The sequence below is a fragment of the Elgaria multicarinata genome, chromosome 3 (genome assembly GCF_023053635.1).
Source record: "Elgaria multicarinata webbii isolate HBS135686 ecotype San Diego chromosome 3, rElgMul1.1.pri, whole genome shotgun sequence".
Lineage (NCBI taxonomy): Eukaryota > Metazoa > Chordata > Lepidosauria > Squamata > Anguidae > Elgaria > Elgaria multicarinata.
The window spans coordinates 43,511,075-43,531,954 of NC_086173.1; the positions used below are offsets into that span (position 1 = coordinate 43,511,075).

At 41.8% G+C, this 20,880-nt stretch overlaps 1 protein-coding gene and 1 non-coding gene across 5 annotated transcripts in view; one reads left to right on the forward strand and one right to left on the reverse strand.

The window, feature by feature from the left end:
- SLC39A11 (solute carrier family 39 member 11) overlaps positions 1–20,880 on the reverse strand; it is a 451,624-nt gene that overhangs the window by 250,172 nt on the left and 180,572 nt on the right. The gene's annotated exons all lie outside the window — the stretch shown is intronic.
- Positions 14,568–14,729, forward strand: LOC134397054 (U1 spliceosomal RNA). The gene has a single exon (XR_010025335.1). It is a non-coding gene; the product is annotated as a U1 spliceosomal RNA (small nuclear RNA).

The following is a 20,880-nucleotide window of genomic DNA, read 5'->3' on the forward strand; positions in this document are numbered from 1 at the left end:
ACCAGTCATATCTAGTAATGATGAAGAATTCCCCTGTGCTTGCTGGCACAGATAGGCAAGGCAAACGCAGTTCTATCTTGGTAAAAGGAAATGGGAACAGAAAAGGATTGATTGAGTGTGGGACACAAAAGGCTTGAGAAATGCCACACAAGAACAGCACGTTAACCAACACTAACAGCTCCAATGTTCTAACCTCAGCTATAAGTCAAGACATTTATATTTCTGAAAGGAGGACACAGTCCTCCAAAGTGCTCATATCACGGTTAATGGGCTATTTTAAATCTGGAAGAAAGTAACATGGTGTTCCACATGTTTCTCAAGCAGGAACTGTTTTTAATATTTCTGTGATTGGGTTTTCTGAAAGATTAGGCAGTATCATTTGAAGCAAATTATTTAAAAAACTGGATGGCTTGCTCATAAATGTCTCCCAGCTTCTTACGCATTTGCAACTTTGATTGGTGGCTCACTTACCCTGTTGCTGCACTCTCACGTGTACCATATCTGAAGATGAAATGGATCCCACCAAAGTAAAGCACTCCTTAACTTCTCTATCAATGTCATAGACAAGATGGGGTTGAGACTCTGGAAATAGCTATAGATTCCATCATCATCGCTAGGGTCTTGCTATTTACTGTTTTACTCTGTACAGCACCATGTACATTGATGGTGCTATATAAATTAATAATAATAATAATAATAATAATAATAATAATAATAATAGTGCACAGTAATTCTTACATTTTGATTAGCAATCCAGTACGTAGCTGGGTCACAGCAACAGTGCTCAAATTACAAAATTATAAACTGGCCCAACCCAGGAAAAAAAAATCTGTCAGCTGGAGAATCTTTTCTTTGGGTTCATTCAAATAAATATTATCCAATCAAAGTAATCCCACTTACATAGCAGCCTGAGGAAATCCCATTTTCCCCCTCAAAATACAGCCTCTTTCTAAAAATAATTCCATTTTTACAAAAGCATAAGTAAAAAATTATTATGATTATTTAATAAGAACACCTGTAATCAAAATATTTTATGTTATTAAGTCATTGGAATTATATTCCATTGAGAGATAGATAGATCACACTTCAAAATATATAAATTCAGAGTTGTTGTTGTTGTTGTTTTAATGCTAAACTGTATAGGAAGGATAGGGAGCCTACAAATCTGAAAAATATTTTCAGATTTAGTCCATCTATTAAGCTTGCACCAAAAAGAGCTGTTTGCAGAGTCTTGGCAGATGGAAGAGGTGTATCATTGGGAATACAAAGAACAAGAAAGCTGCAGGGCCCAATGGCTCTCCTACACAATTGTGTACAATGCACTTAGACTTCTTGAATCCCAAACTTTTCAGTCTTTATCATAAGACATTTGAATCAGGAAAGTTATCCTTTTCTTTATATGATGCTTTGATATCAATTATCTCTAAACCCAACAAAGACCATACCAACTGTTCAAATGATAGGCCAATTTCCTTAATTAATGTGGTTGCTAAAATATGAATAGCAATTTTGGCTAATAGGCTTCAGTGCATAGATTAGTGCATCCTGATCTAGTGGGATTTATTCACCAAAGACAGGGAGTAGATAATTTAAGTCTTGCAATAAATCTCATTGCTATGAATTCTAAACTAATGGATTTGGCTGTGTTTATTTCACTTGATGCTCAGAAAGTGTTTGACAATTATCTTGGCAGTTCATGCTTGTGACCTTGGAAAAATTTGGATTTCCACAGCAATTTTTAAGATGGATTAGAATTTTCTCTCTCTTTCCTGTGTAACAAGTGATGACAAATGGAATTCTTTCAAAGCTCTGTCTCCCTTGATATTTGACTTGTGCTTGGAGCCCTTGGCATGTGCAAGTTGACAGAGTAGAGACATTTTGGGTTTTGTGCATGAGCAGGGTGAATATAAAACAGCTTTATATTTAGATGATTTGTGGTTGTTTATCAGTATGTTACAGTCTGTCCTGTCCGACTCAGTTCAAAGCACCCGGAGGTGCTGAAACCAAGCAAGGCGTGGCATATACAAGAAAGCAGAGTCAAGGCGAAGTCTCACGTCAGGTCACGTCAAGCCAAGTCAGGTCCACTCAGGTAAAGTCCCATTGTGTGACAAAATCTCCTGCTTCTTAGGTTAACTTCTTTTATTATATTAATAAAAGTGTATTTAGTTATTCAGAAACTGTATATACAGGTAAGGAAGAGTTAACTGTGGGCAAGAGGGGGCTTGTGTGTGATTGCCTGGTTTGGTTCTTCCAGGCAGAGGAGGGAGTGATGTCAGAGGAGAGTCTTTCTGTTTTGACAGTTAGTTTTCAGGGTTTGGTGTTTGGCAAAGCACTGTCTTAGTTTTGAGGGAGGATTTAGACGGGTAGTGAGGCAGGCTTAGGCTAATTATTAATCATCTCTGTAAACAATAACAACATTATAGCTCTCAAACAATAACCTGTAAATAAATTTTTATTTTGTGTTACTAAGTTAAATCTGTGTGCCAGCTTGGTCTTTGTTTATGCTAGCACATACATTAGCACTTAATAGCCAACACCTACCTCCCCAAACTAGAAATTATGGTAACAGTGATAAATTCAACACAGCTGCTGTTTATTGTGGCAGGGTAGAAGGTTAGCTAAATCAGTTTATACAGGTAATGATTTGCTCTGTATGTATTTTGTGATTTCTGCCAATTTTATTTGATTTACAGTCTGCAATTACAATAGTGGATGATTTTTCATGAATGTTTTATGTCTCATATTTAGTCCGTATTCCTTGGGGAAAAAAGAGAAAAAATAACAACAATGAAAAACCTTGATAGCCTTATTCACTCCATGAAGTACTTGACAAGCTAAGAATATCAAATGGGGATAGCAATATTAATAGTTTGTCTTACAGGTCTGATGTAAAGATTACTGGTATATATATTAGGATCCTGTACCTCATCAAGTCCAAATCTGGGTCCCGAACCAAAGTGGGCCAATTTGGCCCATCTCAGTATGAATACAGATCAGGACAATGCAGACCAGAGTGGATCAGACTGGGCCTAAAGTGCTTTGGGCTGCTTTGGCCCGATCCAGGGAGATGGTGAGCCGCTGCCCCCACCTGTCATGGGGCTTACCTGACCCATCCAGCAACCACCTATCCTTGATGAGGGCCACCATTTCTAAATCTAATGTTCAAATGACGGTGGCCGTAAAAGACCATTTACACAAGATTAGAGGCATGAATGGTCCATAGAGCTGCCATTTACACAAGATTACAGGCGTGAATGGTCCATTTATGCCTCTAATCTTGCATAAGTGGCGGCTTTATGGCTTTTATGCAGAATGGCGGCTCGCTAAAGGACGGACAGTTGGGCGCTTGTCAGGCCATCCAGCGGAGAATGGAGGCAGCTGGGGCTCGGCAAGCACCCAGCAGTGCGGATGGAGGTGAGTCTGCCTATCCCTAGCTGCCAAATATCTACCCTGTAGATCAGTGGTTCTCAACCTTCCTAATGCCGCGACCCTTTAATACAGTTCCTCATGTTGTGGTGACCCCCAACCATAACATTATTTTCGTTCTTCTCTACACGATCCATTGTCATGGGATGGTTTGCTAATGAAAATAATACATAACAATAGCTTTAATAATACAAAAGATGATACATGACATAGTTCAGTCAATACAGTTTCCTAAGACCATCGGAAATATGTGTTTTCCGATGGTCTTAGGCGACCCCTGTGAAAGGGTCATTCGACCCCCAAAGGGGTCCCGACCCACAAGTTGAGAACCGCTGCTGTAGATATTTGATCATAATGTTCCTCTATGGCACTTGCCCATCTTCACAGACTTTAATGATGATATTCTGGGCGGGGGGGGGGAATTCACTAGGGTGATTCTGTCAGAAATTACCCTTGCCCATGCTCCCAAACTGGCCAGACTCATAGGTCAGCTGGACTATTATTGTGTCTCCTATGGTGGCCTATAACAGATCCTTAAGAGAGAAGTGAGGGAGAAGACAAGGGCAAATTTAAGGTGACTCATTGATTTATCAACTTTTGCAGAATCCCAGAAGACATATTGCCAGTCCTGAGAAAGATACCTCTCTCTCTCTCTCTCTCTGACCCATTTCACCATGAAGTCTGTGGCATGCAAAGTGGGGAACAGAGAGAAAGAGAGAGACTGCAGGCAAAATATTCATTTATGATCAATTTCCATCTATAAATAATAACTAAACATATCATGATTAATAATATTTATGATAATGATTATTATGTGGCTTAAATTACAATCTCCCACAGTTCAAGACCCACAAGATCTTATGGAAGTCTCTTTGTAATCTGGCAGTCAGAGTGATACAAGTGGGCTCAGGGAAAAAAAGTACAAAAGTCCATTGCTGAGCCCTTCACAAGGATTGAAAACTACTGAGATTTTCTGAATTATTGACATTGTTGTTTTAAAAATGTAATTTTAATAGTGCTTTTATTCTTTATGCTATTTGTTCACTGTTCCATAATCTTTTGATAGGGAGTTGTAAATAAATATTGTAAAATAAATAAATAAACAAACCAGAGATACCTGGAAGCATAGGTCCTTCAACATGCAAAGAACATATAATTATTGTACGAACCCTGATAGGTTAGTCCAAAAGGTATATCCAGTTCAGCATCCCCCTTTTTTCAGTAGCCAAGCAGATGCTTCTGGGAAGCCTACAACAGGGACTGAAAAGAAAAGTCCTCTCCCATTCACTGACTCCCCAGCACCTGATATTCAAAGGCATATTGCTATCTTGATCAATAGCATGTACTCCAGCATAACCTCTATTTCCCCTCCCCTTCTTCTTGGCCGAACTCCCCAAGTTGTGCCTGTGTGATCAAGTCAGAGCCCTCCCTCTTAATCCCATGGCCAGACATCACCACCTTGTGGCTTGCAAATTCTGGCCACAAATATTTAAAAGGATGATCCCGTTTACAAAACATAAAGCTAAAACAATAATGATGATGATGAGGTGCTAGTATTAGGAAATGACAGCAGCCTGCCCCAAGCTGTGGCATTTTCAAAAGTCATCTAAGGATGATTGCACCACATAAAGTCACCACATGGAATATATGCCACCACTGGCATGGAGCAGTGCCCTTCCAACACAAACAGCTCCCTGCACTGACATCCTAGAACCATGCTGGCCAAGACTCTTGTTTCCACAGCTTGCTCACACACAGTTATCCATTGCTGTAGCCCGAGAACACACAGGGGGCTTTCTTCATTCCCAAAACCAGAACCATCAAGAGTATTTAATGGTTCATTTGCTAGCAACTGAATTATCCTTGCACCATTATGCACAGATGTTTAATGCAATCAAAGCACTGAGAGAGAGCGCAATGGGATCCCTGAAACCATATTTCAATGGACTTTCATTCTGGTGAAGGAAAATGTTACCACTTAATTGGCATTTACTGTTTCCTTAGTGGCTGTGCTGTTTACAAAACGAAGATTGCTCTCCTTATGAAGGCCACAAAAGAGTCTGAAACAATTATATAAACAGATTATTCCCCAGTTTCTGCTGTTGAATGCATTCTTGATATATGAGCTGCTGTCAACAGATCATTAAAAGGAATGGACAAGCCCTCTCTATTCCCTTAGCATTCCAATTTTCAGCATGCCGCAATACATTATTACAGTAAAGAATAGTGGAGCTGTTTTCTCAGTACAGCTCCATCAACAGGTTACGATAGCCTTGTAAGCTATATATGAAAACTGGCCAAGCATGTCCATGTACTACATGAACTTCCATTTAAAGTTGTGCACAAGAGCTATTATTCTCACATAGTGATGCTGCCTCAAGCCCCAAAACTGCTTGAGACCTGTCTGGAATTTCATCCTTAAGGAAGAGAATAAATCCAGACCTTGGACAGAAACAGCAAAATTGTAAGTCATGAATGTGCTGGCTTGCCCTTTCAGAACAAAGTCAGATAGCAACATCCAAAGGCATCTTCTCAATCACTGGTCCAGGACTACGACTAACTTTAAATGGGGCTTCCATGTAAAAATGAAAGAGAGTAAGTTCAATGATGGGAGTATGGTTAGAAATGGCATTTCCTCCCACCTTGGGAGGGCTTTGGAAAGGAGGGCTTGAAAGGCCACCTAGAAATATTTTAAATAATAAATAAATTTGAAACCAAGGCATTTGAAGTATGAAGTTACACTTGCTTTTTTGAAACACTGTTTTATTGTTTTGTTTTATTGAAACTTACAGTTAAAAAATTGATTAAAAAATAATGAATTAAAATTGTCCAAACTCTACCCAAGCCAGCTTGTTGGCTTGCTGCAGCCGGCACTTTTAAGACACTGCCCTGGAAGCACTTTTCTCCTCTAGCATAAGTGTTGGGTTGAACACAAGCCAAAGCCGCTCCTCCAGAGAAGGAACTCTTTTGCAACATTCATGAGCAGAGATGAAAGAGATAGCTGGGGATTATTACGCTAAAAGTTTCAGACCGTCACCCTATCAGCAGAACCCAGATGCAGCTTTACTATCCCTGATGGAGCAGAAAGGGAAATGGGAAAAGCTCCAGGCCATGAAATGGAGCTGACAATCGATAGTTGAATTTTTCAAAAGAACCGCCCGCCCCCACCTCATTTAAAGTTAATTTAGTGCTTGATAAAAGGCATTTAACTGAGCTCCTGGAAATGAAATGTATCCACAGAAGTGCAGTCTGAGGTCAGCATCCAGCATAGCCCGACAGGAACGTCTCACTGTACAGTTATTTGCCCAAATTTATCATGACTGCAAATGTAAGTTGTGCAGCTTCAGTAGTTTATTTTAGCATGAGATCTTGAAGGCCATTTCGAAAATGAGAGCTTTTTTGTTGTTTTTGTTTTGTTTACATTGGTTCTCAAAAATAGGGAATATTTTGCCATTTATTTCCACGGAGATGTTTTCATTATACATGCTGAATCACGGTACGGACATCAATATAAAAATAGACTACATTAGAGCATTTGGCAGAGAAGTGACGGTACTTGAATTCACAAACAAACCCAAACATAAAAGATATTGGTAACGGCCATTCTATATAATGGTTTGGATTTGTTTTTTGTTTTTGTTTTTTTTACAATATGCACATTTACATTTCAAAACCTTCCATCTTATATATGCTGTAATGCTGAAGACAGGAAGTATACAATCTATATTAACATTTAAAAAAGGGGCTCCTCCAAACAAGCAGAAAACAGGCGTTGATAAATTTGAGTGGGGATGGTGGGGAGGAGAGAACCTAATCTCACTGGAATTATGTAATTTGCCAGCAGTGATGCTGCCAGCAAGCTTTGGATGGACACTATCCAAAGCTTGCAGAATCCGCATTCATATGAAGCGGCCACATCGTTCATCCCTCAAGCCTAGTACTGCCTACGTATCTTTTACATCTTAGGCCACAGCCTTCCTACCTGGACTCTTCTATCTGCAGATGCTGAGGACTGAACTTTGCAAATGCCAAGTATGTGCTCTCACACTGAGCTATGCTTCCTCAGAGAGTACTTGATATTACCAGAGGCACACTAACTAGGAATGAGGGAAAGGGCGGGCATCCACTTTTCATAGAAACAAGAAATTGTGGGTTGAGTGTTGGGAATACAATCTTCTTGCAACAGATGAGCTAATTTGGGAGGCTCACAACTGGTTAACAAGTATGCATTAGCAACAATCTGGTGAGGCTCCAGGTGCTTGCAAAGATCATTCTTGTTTATGGAGGAAACTGGCCCGAATAAATAGGACGATATGCAGAAAAGTGAGGGCTGGCTGACTATTATTCAAAGGGGGTGGGTACACCTCTTCTTCTATTTTAGGAGAGAAGGAGAGGGTAGCAGGCTGTTGGCACTTTGCCAAATTGCTCACTATTGGGGGACAACAGCTGATGCCTCCCCTGGCAACTGCCTCCCCACTTTCTTCCATTCTAGGTGTGAAGCAAGGAGAGTAAAAGCTTTATTGAACCAAAGCTAAACTGACAATAAGTGCCAGCACACACTGATTTCTCAAACGGCTACACCGTGAACATCATGCCATCAATTGCCATAACTGCCCTTGGAACGCAACAGGATTAGAAGAACCACTGGCACACTGCTTGCGTGACAGAGAGAGAAATGAAAATCATATTCACAGGGTCAGCGATACAGAAAGGCCTGAATCATTATCAACACACAGTGTGAATCACTGCATGGGGGCAGCTACCCCCCCCCTCACCCTATCTAAAATGAAGCTCCTAAAATGGTTGATTCCTTCCTTCCAATTGTTAAAAAAAATGGTAAGAGAGGAATGTTACAAATACGTTAGCAGCAATTAATTGTTTAACACAGAGTACCATAGGTACTGATACACCACTGAGTTCAAAGTGAGCGTAAGATTAATATTTGCAGGTCTCTTCACACAGTTCCCTATCTGTGCTTGCTTTATCCCTCCTGTCACAAAATTAATCACTTGCCTCATAGCACATTTCTATGAGGTCTCACATTTAACTTACACACTCATTTACAAAGCATGAGTAAATTGTGCATGTGGTCTTAAAAGTACCACTGTATAAAATGCAATCCCCTTCTCAATGGATTTCTAAAGGATCAAGAGTGGAGAAATTAAACTAGGAAAATGGATTTTAAAGTCCATTTTTCAGAACGGTTTTCTACTAATTTTACTCTTCTTTTTGTGTGTGTATTTGTATTTACAAGGCTATACAAAAGGATAAGCAAAGGAGAGAAAACAGCTATCAAAAGAGCCATCTGTTATTGTATTACAGAAGAAGAATGAATTCATTAACGGAGAAATGGCTTTTTTATGTAGAGCAGGCACCTGAGCTATGCAGCATATATCTACAAACATTCCATCAGTGCTGCATCTCTGTGCCTGCCAGTTGTCCTGATTATTATTTTCTTAGAGGTGGTGGTGGTGGGGAATAAAAGGCTTTGCTCTCCAACACCAACATTTCAGTCTGCCTCTCTTCTCTGAAGAAGATCACAACCAATGAAAAATTCATCACTGTGATTGTTAGTCACTCATTTTCAACTGAATATGAAAAGCAACACCTCTTTCCTCTGCCTCTGAAATCTCTGATCATGTAATAATCAAGGGAACTGCTATGCAAACAAAATAAATATCGAGATCCAATATAATATGGCTGGGTTGATGGGTTGTGTTAATTTCACTTGCCCCTCCCTCTTGGCTCTCCACAAAATTTCAGGTTGCTTTAAATTCAGCTTTCCTTACATACCTTTATAAGGGGGGGAAGGGGGTCTTTCTGGAAGCAGAACCAGGGTATACTTTAAAGGGTGTATTAACAATTTCTACGAACAGGGTTGAGTGTCAGGATAGAATCTAAATTTCAAGAGACAAAATGAAAGATGATGTAAACTTAAGCAGAATGCCACAATCATGAAAGCTTAATGGCTCATGTTTTCACACTTGTTACCAAAAGACAATAGATACCCCACAGTGCATATTAAATATGTCAGGGCCAAACTGTTCTCAGTGGTAATGGAGCAACAAAGAAATCCATCATCCAAAACTAATACTTGAGATACAATGTGTGTTTTTTAAAGTACTGCAAAATTCTTTCCCCTCCTCCCCACTTCTTTTTACTTTCAATGCTAGAATCTCTGGATATCAACACTTTTAAGAAGCATCTTTTAGAAAAAAAATGTATCCAGTGCGCTTTGCCTAATGATGGCTGAACCAGTATGTGACTGGACCTTGTAAAAAGCAATAGTATTGCAATAGATAATAGAACCCTTGCTTCACCCTTGATAATAGGAAAGAGGCAGCCTGCTGCTACATTCACATTGTAGTGCACGATTTCTAAAGTGGTACACTTTCTAAGAGATCCTCATCTAATCCATCCCTCACCTCTTTTTGCCAATAGTCAATTATGCCTAAAACATCGCTGCAGTGGTTTATCATGATGTGCGAACCGAGTCATTGGCTGCATTCAGACAACACAATTGTCAATGGTGGGTTAATAGTCAATCAACAGTTGATTATCAAGGGGGTACATATAATCAACAGTGGTGTGGATTAAGGCCAGCATTGAGTTGACTATCAATCAACGGTGTGTTTGACTGACATATTCCCCACCCTCTCTCCCATCCTCAGACCTCCCACTGGTATCCCATCAGCCATTGCGAGTTTTGCTGGCTGGACTAGAACAGCAACTGCAGCTTTGGTCGTTCTTGCCAGGGGACTCTGTAGTCGCCAAAAATAACTAACTTTGTGCGACAAATACTCAACAGTGCCCAACAGACGACATGATAACCAATGGTTGTTCAAATAATCAACTCTGCATAGCACTGGTTATTTGTGTTGGTTATGTCAGTTGAATAACCAACCGTGGTATGAAAAAGTACTGGCAGACCACACAATAACCAACCATTGACTATTTAACTAACCAAACAAACCCAGTCATTGTGTGACTTCTGCAACTGAGTAGGCCAGAGGCCTAGCCACATTACTGTGTATTTGGTTTAAAACAGTTGTGTTTGCCTTGGTTACAGGATTCTGATGGGAGGCTTCAGACTGAATTTAAAGGCTTCAGACTGAAGTGGGAGAAGATACCTTTGTCTGGATTAGTCAAATGGATCAACAACTGTGGTTAGCACTTAGGACTTCCACAACAAACATGACTGGCCAGGAGATTTCAAAAGGTCAGTCAGAGACAGTTAGGGACAGTTGGAGTTAGTTGGTGATAGGGCAATTGCAATTCATGGTTGTTGACCGAAGGGAGCACTAATTAGAGCATTGCCTAGAACTGGGAAAAGAGAAAGCCAGTCTGAGAGAACTCTTCTCGAGGAAGACCTGGCATCTGGAGCTGGTGGCTGTGGAAAATAGGAGGCCATGCTGTGAGGTGGTGATGAAGCTTCTACCAGGCAGCAGAGTTCAGAGGTGCCAGAAGAATTCAAGAAGATGTCTGACGAGAAGGGATTTCAGTGAGAGTCCTTGAAACTAAAATTTTCCTAGAAATTAGGGGCAACAGGAAGAGCTAGAGGCAGAAGAAGACTGCTGAAGATCATCCATTCCTGGGTGTAAGAGATTGGCTGCGGTGGAGTTTAGGGGAATCTGATCTGAGGGAAAAATTATTGAGAGCCCATTAAGCAACAAGGAATGGTCTCTTATAAGGAATGGTGACCAACTTTATTTATAGTACAATTAAACAATTTCATCCTAATATTTGAAAAACAACACACAAATATAGTGTGTCTTTAATTTCCTTTAAAAAATATCTTGGTTTTGTTTATCTTGTCTCTAGCGCTTCAGCTATTGGGCAGTATAGAAATGCAATAAATAAATAAATAAAAATAGTGGCAGTATCAAACCCATGCCTACACTTTAGTTACCAGGCTGCTGGGGTATATAAGGTGCAGAAAGTTTCTCTTGGTGGCAGTAGTTTTATAGTTAAAGTTTTTATCATTGAGCAGCCTTGTGATCAGGAGTTTCATAGACCCAAGTCTCAAAGTGTTGAAAAGGGAGCAGTGGTACAAAACTTACAAATTTCTTCCACAAGTTGTTCCTCTACATTTGGTGTTAGCAGCAGGATAACTCAAAGAATTTCCACCACACAAGTAATCACAGTTACTGCAAACTATTCCCTAAATTTATAATGCTTTCCTGCCAGGTATTTAGCTACTTGGACACAAAGGGCTTACAGATGGGAAACACACAAAAGAAGGAGAAAATATTTCTGCTGTGGCTTTTCCATATTTAGGGACATGGTGTGAGCAGCAGAATAACTTGGAGGGTTTCCTTGACAGCACCAATCTCACTGGAGCTTGTACTCCCATTGCAAGCAGCAAGTGGAGCCAATTCCAACCACAGTCCTTGATCTGGCTTGTTTTCCCCACACCTGCTATTTTTAAACAAAAACACACATGCCCAAACAATGTGAATAATGCCATGTCTAGTTTGACCATAAATCCTTCACTGAGTCCATTATCTCTCACCCAAGCACCAATGATCATCCTCCATATTGCCTCTCCTAAATACAATAGACAATTGTCTTCACATAGTACCAAAACCTTGAGTTATAGCTGTTTATGCAAGTTTCACACTGTCCGTGTGAGATTATTTCACAGTGAAATCACAACTCTAGTTTTGGAAAGGTAGTAGTTCTGCAATTCTTTGGATTTTGCCTAAATTACAGACCTATTTTCCACAGTCACCTGTCATCTCTTTCTCACTTCTCAGTCTCCTTTCCTTATCTCAAAGTGATCAACCTCTCTGTCTCTCTCTCTCTCCCTCCCTCCCTTCCCCTTTCCTGCCCCTTAAAATGTCTTCGCTTTCTGAATCAACTCAACCCACTCTCTTATCCCAGTTCAGTCTGGACTATTACAAGGGTTATAAAACATAGAGCCAATTAAATACAATATTTGATTGGCTGATATCTTCAGTAACATCAACTACTTTCTCATTCTCCTTGATGAACTGACCTGATATGCCCATTTACAGCTCAGCCTTTTCTCCCCCTTTCTGTCCCAATTTGCAAATGACCCAATCAATCCATAACCTCTCTCAACCCAACCAGAAGGATATATCACAGCTATTGAAGATTCTGGACTTGCATAGGACTGCAGAGACAAAGAGCAAAACACAAAACAAATCTCCCAGGTAACAAATTAATGGTTCAGATCTCCATTTCCATCTTGGATTGCAACATCTGATTTGCTTGTAGAAGGGATTTTGTTAACGTGAGAGAGAGAGAGAGAGAGAGAGAGAGAGAGAGAGAGAGATTAACCAATATATTTAGGACCGATTACAAACTCCTGCCAAAGCGTCAAAAAGTTTACATCAGCTTGCGAACTCAACTCTTCAAATCACCAACAGACTTCTCACCTAAGCTACCTTGCGCCTGGATGGAGCACACTTTCTTTCTCCACTGCTTAGCTTTTATGCAAGTTTCCAAAACTACTCTGTTCTCACAACTGTCAGGGAAAAGATCCTTTGCTCAGTGTTCAAACCCCGAAGCAACAAAAATAAAAAAAGGAAAATTCAGAGCTTGTTTCCCTGGCAACATTATCTTCTTTGCAAAGTACCTTCTGTATCTAAGCAACGGGGCATTCTCCCAAGCCGTTGGCAAACTGAATCTACAGCTTTAACCAAGAACAAAAAGGTAGAGAACAAGACACGCAAACCTGGGGTAGCGCATCCAGTCGTGACCTTTGCAAGAAATTAAAGTGAAGGATATATTTGAATGGTGAATTCTTCCTTTAAAAAAGACTTTAAGCTAGGGGCAAGTTCTCTGAAGTAGGCCTGTGCTCCTGACATACCAGATGAACTGTGTTTGCTTCTACACCTTGGTCTGTGCTAACAACAGATCTTTGGGGGCGGGGAGGAACCTTTGGGGGTGGAGGGGCCCTTTGGTGGATGAGTGGGGGACCTCCCCTCACAATTCTTTCTTTCCTTTCCTTGCTAACCATGTATGCATAAACACTCCCAAAGATTCAGTTCAAAGTCACAAACTATTACCTCTTTGCTCCTAGCCTAGTCCTGGTCTTTAATCTTGATTCCTCCCATAAACCTACTCTAGAAAGGACTCTCACAACTACCGACTCCATTTAGGCTTTGTTCCTCAGCACTCCGTTATTTTGGGGGGTGAGGCTATTTATGCAGTACTTTTCTTACTGACTCTCCAATTCATGAACCAGTCATGAACTATGGTTGCTGTGATCCTAGACTAGGGTGACCATATTTGGGAAACCAAAAAAGAGGACACCTAGTGTGCGTGTGGGGAAGCAGCTTTCTGAGTCCTGCAGAAAGTACGTTATTCCCCCGCCACCTTAAAGAACCTGATTGGAGTGGAGGAGGGGAAAGGATTTCATTCTGCACCACCACCATCCACTCCAATTGGGGCCTTTTCTATAATGTCCACGAATGACCCACTTTCCCCTTTAAGACCTCAATTGGAGCTCGGGGTGGGGGAATGATGTGCCTCAAGAACACATGTCATTCCCTCCTGCCATGCTAATGGCAGCCTTAAAGGGGAAGGTGTGTCATTCCAGGACATTATTGAAAATTATAGAAAATCCCCCCTGACACCATGGAAAGAACAAAAACCAGGACAAATCCGGGGAAATCCTGACAGTTGGTCACCCTAGCCTAGACACATACAGATACACACATACAGATACTTATATGATCAGTGCAGATCGTGGCCATACAAGATACTGCAGACAAGAAAGGACATTCCATTGGAATTGAACTATCTACTTCCAAACTGACAATTTGTACTATTCCCATAAGCAGTAGCGTTACTACCCTTCATAGCTAACATCTGTGAGGAGTCAGAACACTTTATCTTTATTTAAAGACTTTTCATTACAACGCCTAAGGATTTATGTGTAATGATGTGTGCCATGAAGATTTTCATCTTTTATGTACTTTATTGATATCCAGTGCTGAGCAATGAGAACATTATCTTTTTGATCAAAAGCCCCCTATGTAGTGTTCCAGGGTGGGGCAGTCTTTTATCTATGGATGTAGCAAAGCAGATGATCTCTATGAATGAGAAAGACAGAAACCACGTTTGGCAAAACATGCCTCCCAAAGGTTGCATCCACTGAAGAGTAATCATCCATATGACTGGCAGGGGAGATACCATGATCACGAAGGTGGTTTTCCCAGGGTGAGGCTCATCCATTGCACTCCGGGTGTGTTGACCCTTGCAATTTCCCCAAGTGCTGGAAACTCGACTGCATAATTTGTGGTAGTGGGGGACTGCGTTCACGCTATCCCCTATTAATATGACTGTACAGAGATTTCCAGGGGACAGCTTTATATACCAACTTGATAGAAGGACATGACTATAAGCAACCAAGGTGGCTGCTTCCCTCAAGGAATGTGTCATAATCCTGAGCGATGCCTTATGAGGCCTTGAAACTCCTTTGGAGGGCATCCTCTCTGCATTTATCACATTTGTCTCTAGGAAGGCCATCGCTGCCAGAAGGAAGAATGGCAAAACTATTCAGGACAGCCACCGGTGCATCTACCATTGGTGTCTTAGGTATCTCCAAAACATCAAGGCATAATGCAGAGAATTTTGAGGCAATTCTTTGTGACCCCTTAGGGAGTTGTTTTGGGGAAAAATTCTGAAGGGAAAAGGTGTATCATCAAAGACACCTTCCTCCTACATATCACTCAGCCCACATAAGCAAATTATCTCTCCAGCTCAGAATTCATCACAACACTACCTAGGGGGCTTTTGATCAAAAAGATAATGATCACATTCTCTTTACTCAGCTCTGAATGTCGACACAGTACATGAAAGATGGAAATCTTTTTGGCACACAAGGTTATATTTATAAATCCTCGGGCATGTTACTCTAATGAAAAGTCATTAAATAATGAAAAAGTGTGAGGCTCCCCCTCCCCGAAACTACTAGCCATTTCCTGTAGAAGCTTTTGAAAAATCCCCACAAAAAACCTCAACCTTGACCAAAATTTAATAGCCACTTAAATTCAACTTCCCTTTGGTAAGAGAGAACACCCTAGAAAACCAATAACATTTCCTATATTAAATCAGTGCTCAAGTCTTTCTCCTCAGAAAATCTTATCTTGCCTAAACAAATGCCTTGGGGAAGAAATGAGAGAAGCAACTGACCTTCTTGACACTCTGATTTTAACACTCTGTAGGCCCTTGAACCATCGCCCTGAGGGACATGCCCATCCCCTTTTACATAAGGTCTCAAGAGCTCTCCAATGGGTTTTAGGACAGTTATTGAGCAGCTGCCAACTCCCTAGAGTCCATTTTCTTTATCTTAGGTGATATCATAGGGGGCATGCACTATGACTCTCACTCCCTTAGAAAAAAGCCTGTCCATTGCCGCTTCCTCTTCAGACCAGTAGCATTACCGGCTTAGTCACACAGGTCTTATTGAGCTTTAAGTACTACTCTAGTCAAGAGCATTTACCAACAACAACAGCACAGGCAATTTGGAAAATAAAACAAAATCTAAAAATACTCCTGGCTTTTCTACTATGGGTGCTGCTTTCAGAGCAGACACTTCAGCTGTAATCTTGCACACATTGACCTGGGAGTAGTCTCAGGGCGTTACTAGACGAGGCTCTAGCGCGCGTTACCTTCCGCAGTCACGTCGAGGCTTCCAGATGACGTTCACGAGGATCCGCCGTTATCCTGCGGTGAAGCCTCTTTCTCCCGACTTTAAAAAAGTGAGTTTTAGGGCGCCTTTTCCTGCCGTCCCGCGGTAATTCGGAGTACGTGTGGGAGGATGTGAGGTCACTGCGGTCCGCACTGGGCAGGAAAAGGCGTGCTAAGGGGGAGTGGTCAGCGGCTTCGGTCAAGCCGCCTCCGCCATTTGCGCGCAGTCCGCCAGCTGGGGCAGCACGGCGGAGCGGCTTTTTTTTATTATTCCCCCAGTGACAGTTTGCGCAGGAACGGAGGAACGGAAAAGTGGCTAGTGTGCTGCTGGGGTGTGTGGGGGATGGGTGGGGGATGTGCGCCTGTTCTAGTGGTTTTTTTTTTATTTCCCCAGTGACAGTTTGCGCAGGACCGGAGGACCGGAAAAGTGGCTGGTGACTCCTTGCGGTGGGCAGCTACCGTGGCCGCATAATGGTGGTGCTGTACGCTGCCTGTTAGTGTGGGTACCAGGCTGGCAGAGGGCAGAGCTGTTTGTGGGCTGCTGCCATGGCTACGGCCAGATGTGGGTTGGCTCCTTGGGATGGGGCAGAGGGCACAGAGGCGATCATCGCCGCCGACACCTCAGAGGCATGATGGGAGATGTAGGCACAGAGTGGCCATGCAGACGATTGACCTCGGGTCATATGACACCCGCCACGACCCCCATCAGGAAGTGAGCGCATCAATGTTGACCCTCAACAGCACCAGCAGCACTTCAGCTGGCACTGGCACTGCCGCCGCTGCCGCCGCCAGGGCCGGCGGCGGCATCGCTGACGGCTGCGCAAGTTTGCGGTCTTTCGGACGTGCGCAAACCGTGCAGCGAGCGAAAAAAAAGCCGCGGAAATCAGGCCGGTGTGGCTGCGCAACCGTGCTCGCGGCGGCGGCAGCACAAACGGCGCAAACTTCCGCCACAAATCGAAGGCAGGTGTGGATCATGAGGCATCACGGCTGAACGGGAAAATCCGCTTTCACCGCTCCTCAACGACGGAACACCCGGTAGGTCTAGCAAGGCCCTCTATGAATTCAACAGAACTTAATTCTAATTAGATATACATAAGATTGCACTGTTAGTTATTAGGCAAAACAACAACAGCAGCACACTGACTGGGTTCAGACAACACTGTGGTTTAAATAGCAGATAGTTGGTTATTTAAATGGATACTGTTGTTTTTATACTGTTTTTATGTTTTTTAAATTTTTGTATGCTTTTAATGTTTACTATTTTTAATTGTTGTAAACTGCCCAGAGAGCTTCGGCTGTGGGGCGGTATATAAGTGTAATAAAATAAATCAATAAATCAATAACACACTGTGAGTTATCATGTTGTATGCAGAAGTTCTTTAACCAACGGTTGGTTATTTGGCTGAAATAACCAACACAAATAACCAACGCTGTACAGAGTTGGCCATTTGAATCACCATTGGTTATCGTCTTGTGAGTTTATTGGTTATTTCACAGCATTGGTTATTTCTTCAGCCACCGTTGGTTATTTCGTCAGCCAGAGAGTCGCAAGGCAAGAGTGGTCAAAGCAGTGGCAGCCACTCTAGTTCAGCTGATAGGATAGATTTTTGGCAGCAAAGGCTGATGGGATACTAGCGGGAGGACTGGAGGGGGGCAGAGAGGGCGGGGGATGAGTGAGTCAATTCAGCATGGAGTAATAGTCAACTCAACATTGATGCTAATCCACACCACAGTTGATTATTACCATGTTGTGTGGGGAGTAACCCCAAGATAAACAATTGTCGAGTTGATTATTACCCCACTGTTGACTATCATGTTGTCTGAACACAGACACTGACAACTAGGTCAAACTTATGACAGACATCATCTAAACATGATGGGCAATTTCTGACTTATTCTCATGGAGGAAGTCTTTATTTTCAATAAGATACTTTTGGAGGTGGAATTTTCCTTCTGGTATCTTGGCCGATCAGAGCCTTGGAGCTAAGATGTATGCTCACACCACATACACCAAGGCAGATTTAAGAGACAATGGGGAAGGCATCTTCAAAGCTTACCCTTTCAAGTCATGTGTTCATTACTAAGGCCACAACTGGGTATGTACTTATCAGTTATTATCCTTGAATTATCTCCTATACCACTCTGAAAAATGTGAGCTATGCTACAACTGTGGATGAATAAGTCATGTACAAAAGCAGGAAGACTGACCCAGGAGTGGACAGCTCCTTCCTACATTCTCCCATTTAAGAACTTCCAAACAGCAAACACAGTCAGAAGTGCTTTTGATACTATCAACTGTAATATTTTTCTGCATTATCCACAAAAGTTGGAAGCTAGGGTTTCTTCTTACAGTGGTTCTGCTACTACAGTGAAACAAGATTCTTTTCCTCCATGGGGGGTTCAGTATCATCTTCCATGCTTTTCAACATCCATATGAATCCAGTGGCTGAAATCATCTGGAGACCTGGCGCATGATACTATCAGTACGCTCACACATTCATCAGTTCAAGGTGGGGCTGTGATCTCTTAATGAGTGCCTCACATCAGTGAGCAATTAGATGAAGGGCGAGACTCCACCATCATGATCCGCCTTGAAATCTATACTACTTAAATATGACCTGCTAGCCTCCCGACAAGGATTAAAAATTCACATTGGTGGAAAGTTATGTCACAAGGTTTTAGATACACTGAATAAGTAGTGTCACACCTGGACCTAAACATTCTCCTGGGTTCATCTGCCCGCAGTACTACTGCAACAGATTCACAATTCCAACTGATGTCATGTTTAATGTTATGTGGGTGCTGCAAGTGACGCATCCCACACCAAACACTTATTTATAGATGCAGCTATACATATCATAGGGATATGAATCATTCATTTGTTATTTGGCTCCTCCTTTCTCCACTGTTTGCAACTATAGATCCTTCCATGCACAGACTTTGCCTACTTGTTTTACATATCATATAATGTGCCGCCAGTCCTTTTACTGCTACAAGGTACATGAAAATACATTTAACAGAAACCAAAAGCTGCAACAGACCACTCACCAAAACAGAGCATGAAATTTTCCCTTCCTATGTTTCATCAGAATTTTTAGAAGATAACAGTATTTAGACTTTACATATACACCTTGATCATTGTTATTTGTGGTATACCTGTAACATTTTAATTCATTTCAATTCCTCACCTTAATAACCAACCAAAGTACAAAGATTAACCTTAATAAACAGATCCTGATGCATTAATGTTCTGCTATAAACGGCATCTAAGAATATGAATTAGGAAGTCTACTCCACTCCACCACTTTGCATCTCCAATCTATATCAATTTATCCTCTTCATTTGCTTCTGCCTCAGAGTAAATTAACAAGAATTTGCTTTGACTCCTAGAGCCAATAAACATGAAGCAGGCCTGTATGGAGGATTGCATCACTCCGTAATCTCTCACATTTTATCTAGCTACAAGCAACATTATGTGAAATGAAAGGAGAATTCTTTGCCAGGAGTTACAATCAGTCTCCCCAATAACAAGGCTTCATAAAAACAGGAAGTAGCAATGCCTCAAGCGTTAAACAGAAGGGGAGGCAGGCGAATGACAGAGCCACAAATGGCCCTATTAAGCAAATCACCTCTTGTTATTGCAGTTCTACTTTGATACATATCCAAAAAATGAAAGATTCCCTCTGCCCTCAAAGCTTGCAATTTACAAAGGATCCCCCATCTTATTCTATTTTTCAAAAAGAAAATGTTACTGTATTTCTGTGGGGTAACCAGTGCCAAGGGGTACAATATTATTAAGTACCACATTTGTCGTAATTTCAGTGATACTGAGAATTCAAAGGGCCACAATTGTTAAAGCCATTTATGTGCAAATTTAACTTAAAAAAATTCAGGGAGATTTGTGCAAATCCACTAGATTGCAGTAACTACCTCTGAGCACATTCTAAGCCCCAAAGTTTGTTTTCAATGACATGAAAAGGCCATCCCCTAACATGTTGGCCAAATAGCATCTTTGATGGGGGATTTATTAACTTCTTAGGGTCTGAGTATGTGCCTAGGAAGGAAGATATGGGGCCAAGTGTGTGTGTGGGGGGGACACCTGAGGGCGACAATCAATGTAGAGGAAGATATGACATTGGGTGGAGGACTAGCCAGGCTGTGCCATGTTCTGGTTCTCCCGTGCCCACAGGTTCATGCCTCCTTGTGAGAGGGAGTGGTCCTGAACCACTTTAAAGAAGTGGCAGTGAGACCACTCCTGAAGAAATTTTTTCTGGAGGCCGGTGGCAAATGTTCCTTTCCTGGGCAACATCTTTGACTGGGTGGTGGCCAACCAGCTCTAGACACTCTTGGATGAGACCAATTATCTGGATCCATTTCAGTTGGGGTTCATGCCAGATTTTAGCATGGAAAGAGCCTTGGTCGTCTTGTGTGATGACCTATGTTGGGAGAAAGACAGGAGGAATGTGATCTTGTTGATATCTTGGTGGCTTTTGATACCGTCAACCATGGTATCCTCCTGGGGTGACTGTCTGAGTTGGGAGTGGAGATTACTGCATTGCAGTGGTTGTAGGGGGGATCAACCTGTTCTGGATGTGTTTGCATTCCTCTTGAAGGATCAGGGTTATAGCTTGGGGGTTCTCCTGGAGCCATCATTGTCACATGAGGCTCAGGTGGCCACAATAGCATGGAGTGCCTTGTACTAGCTCGGGCTGGTGGTCCAGCTTTGCCCCTATCTGGACAGGGATAACCTGGCTTCAGTAATCTAGGCTCTAGTGACCTCCAAGTTAGATT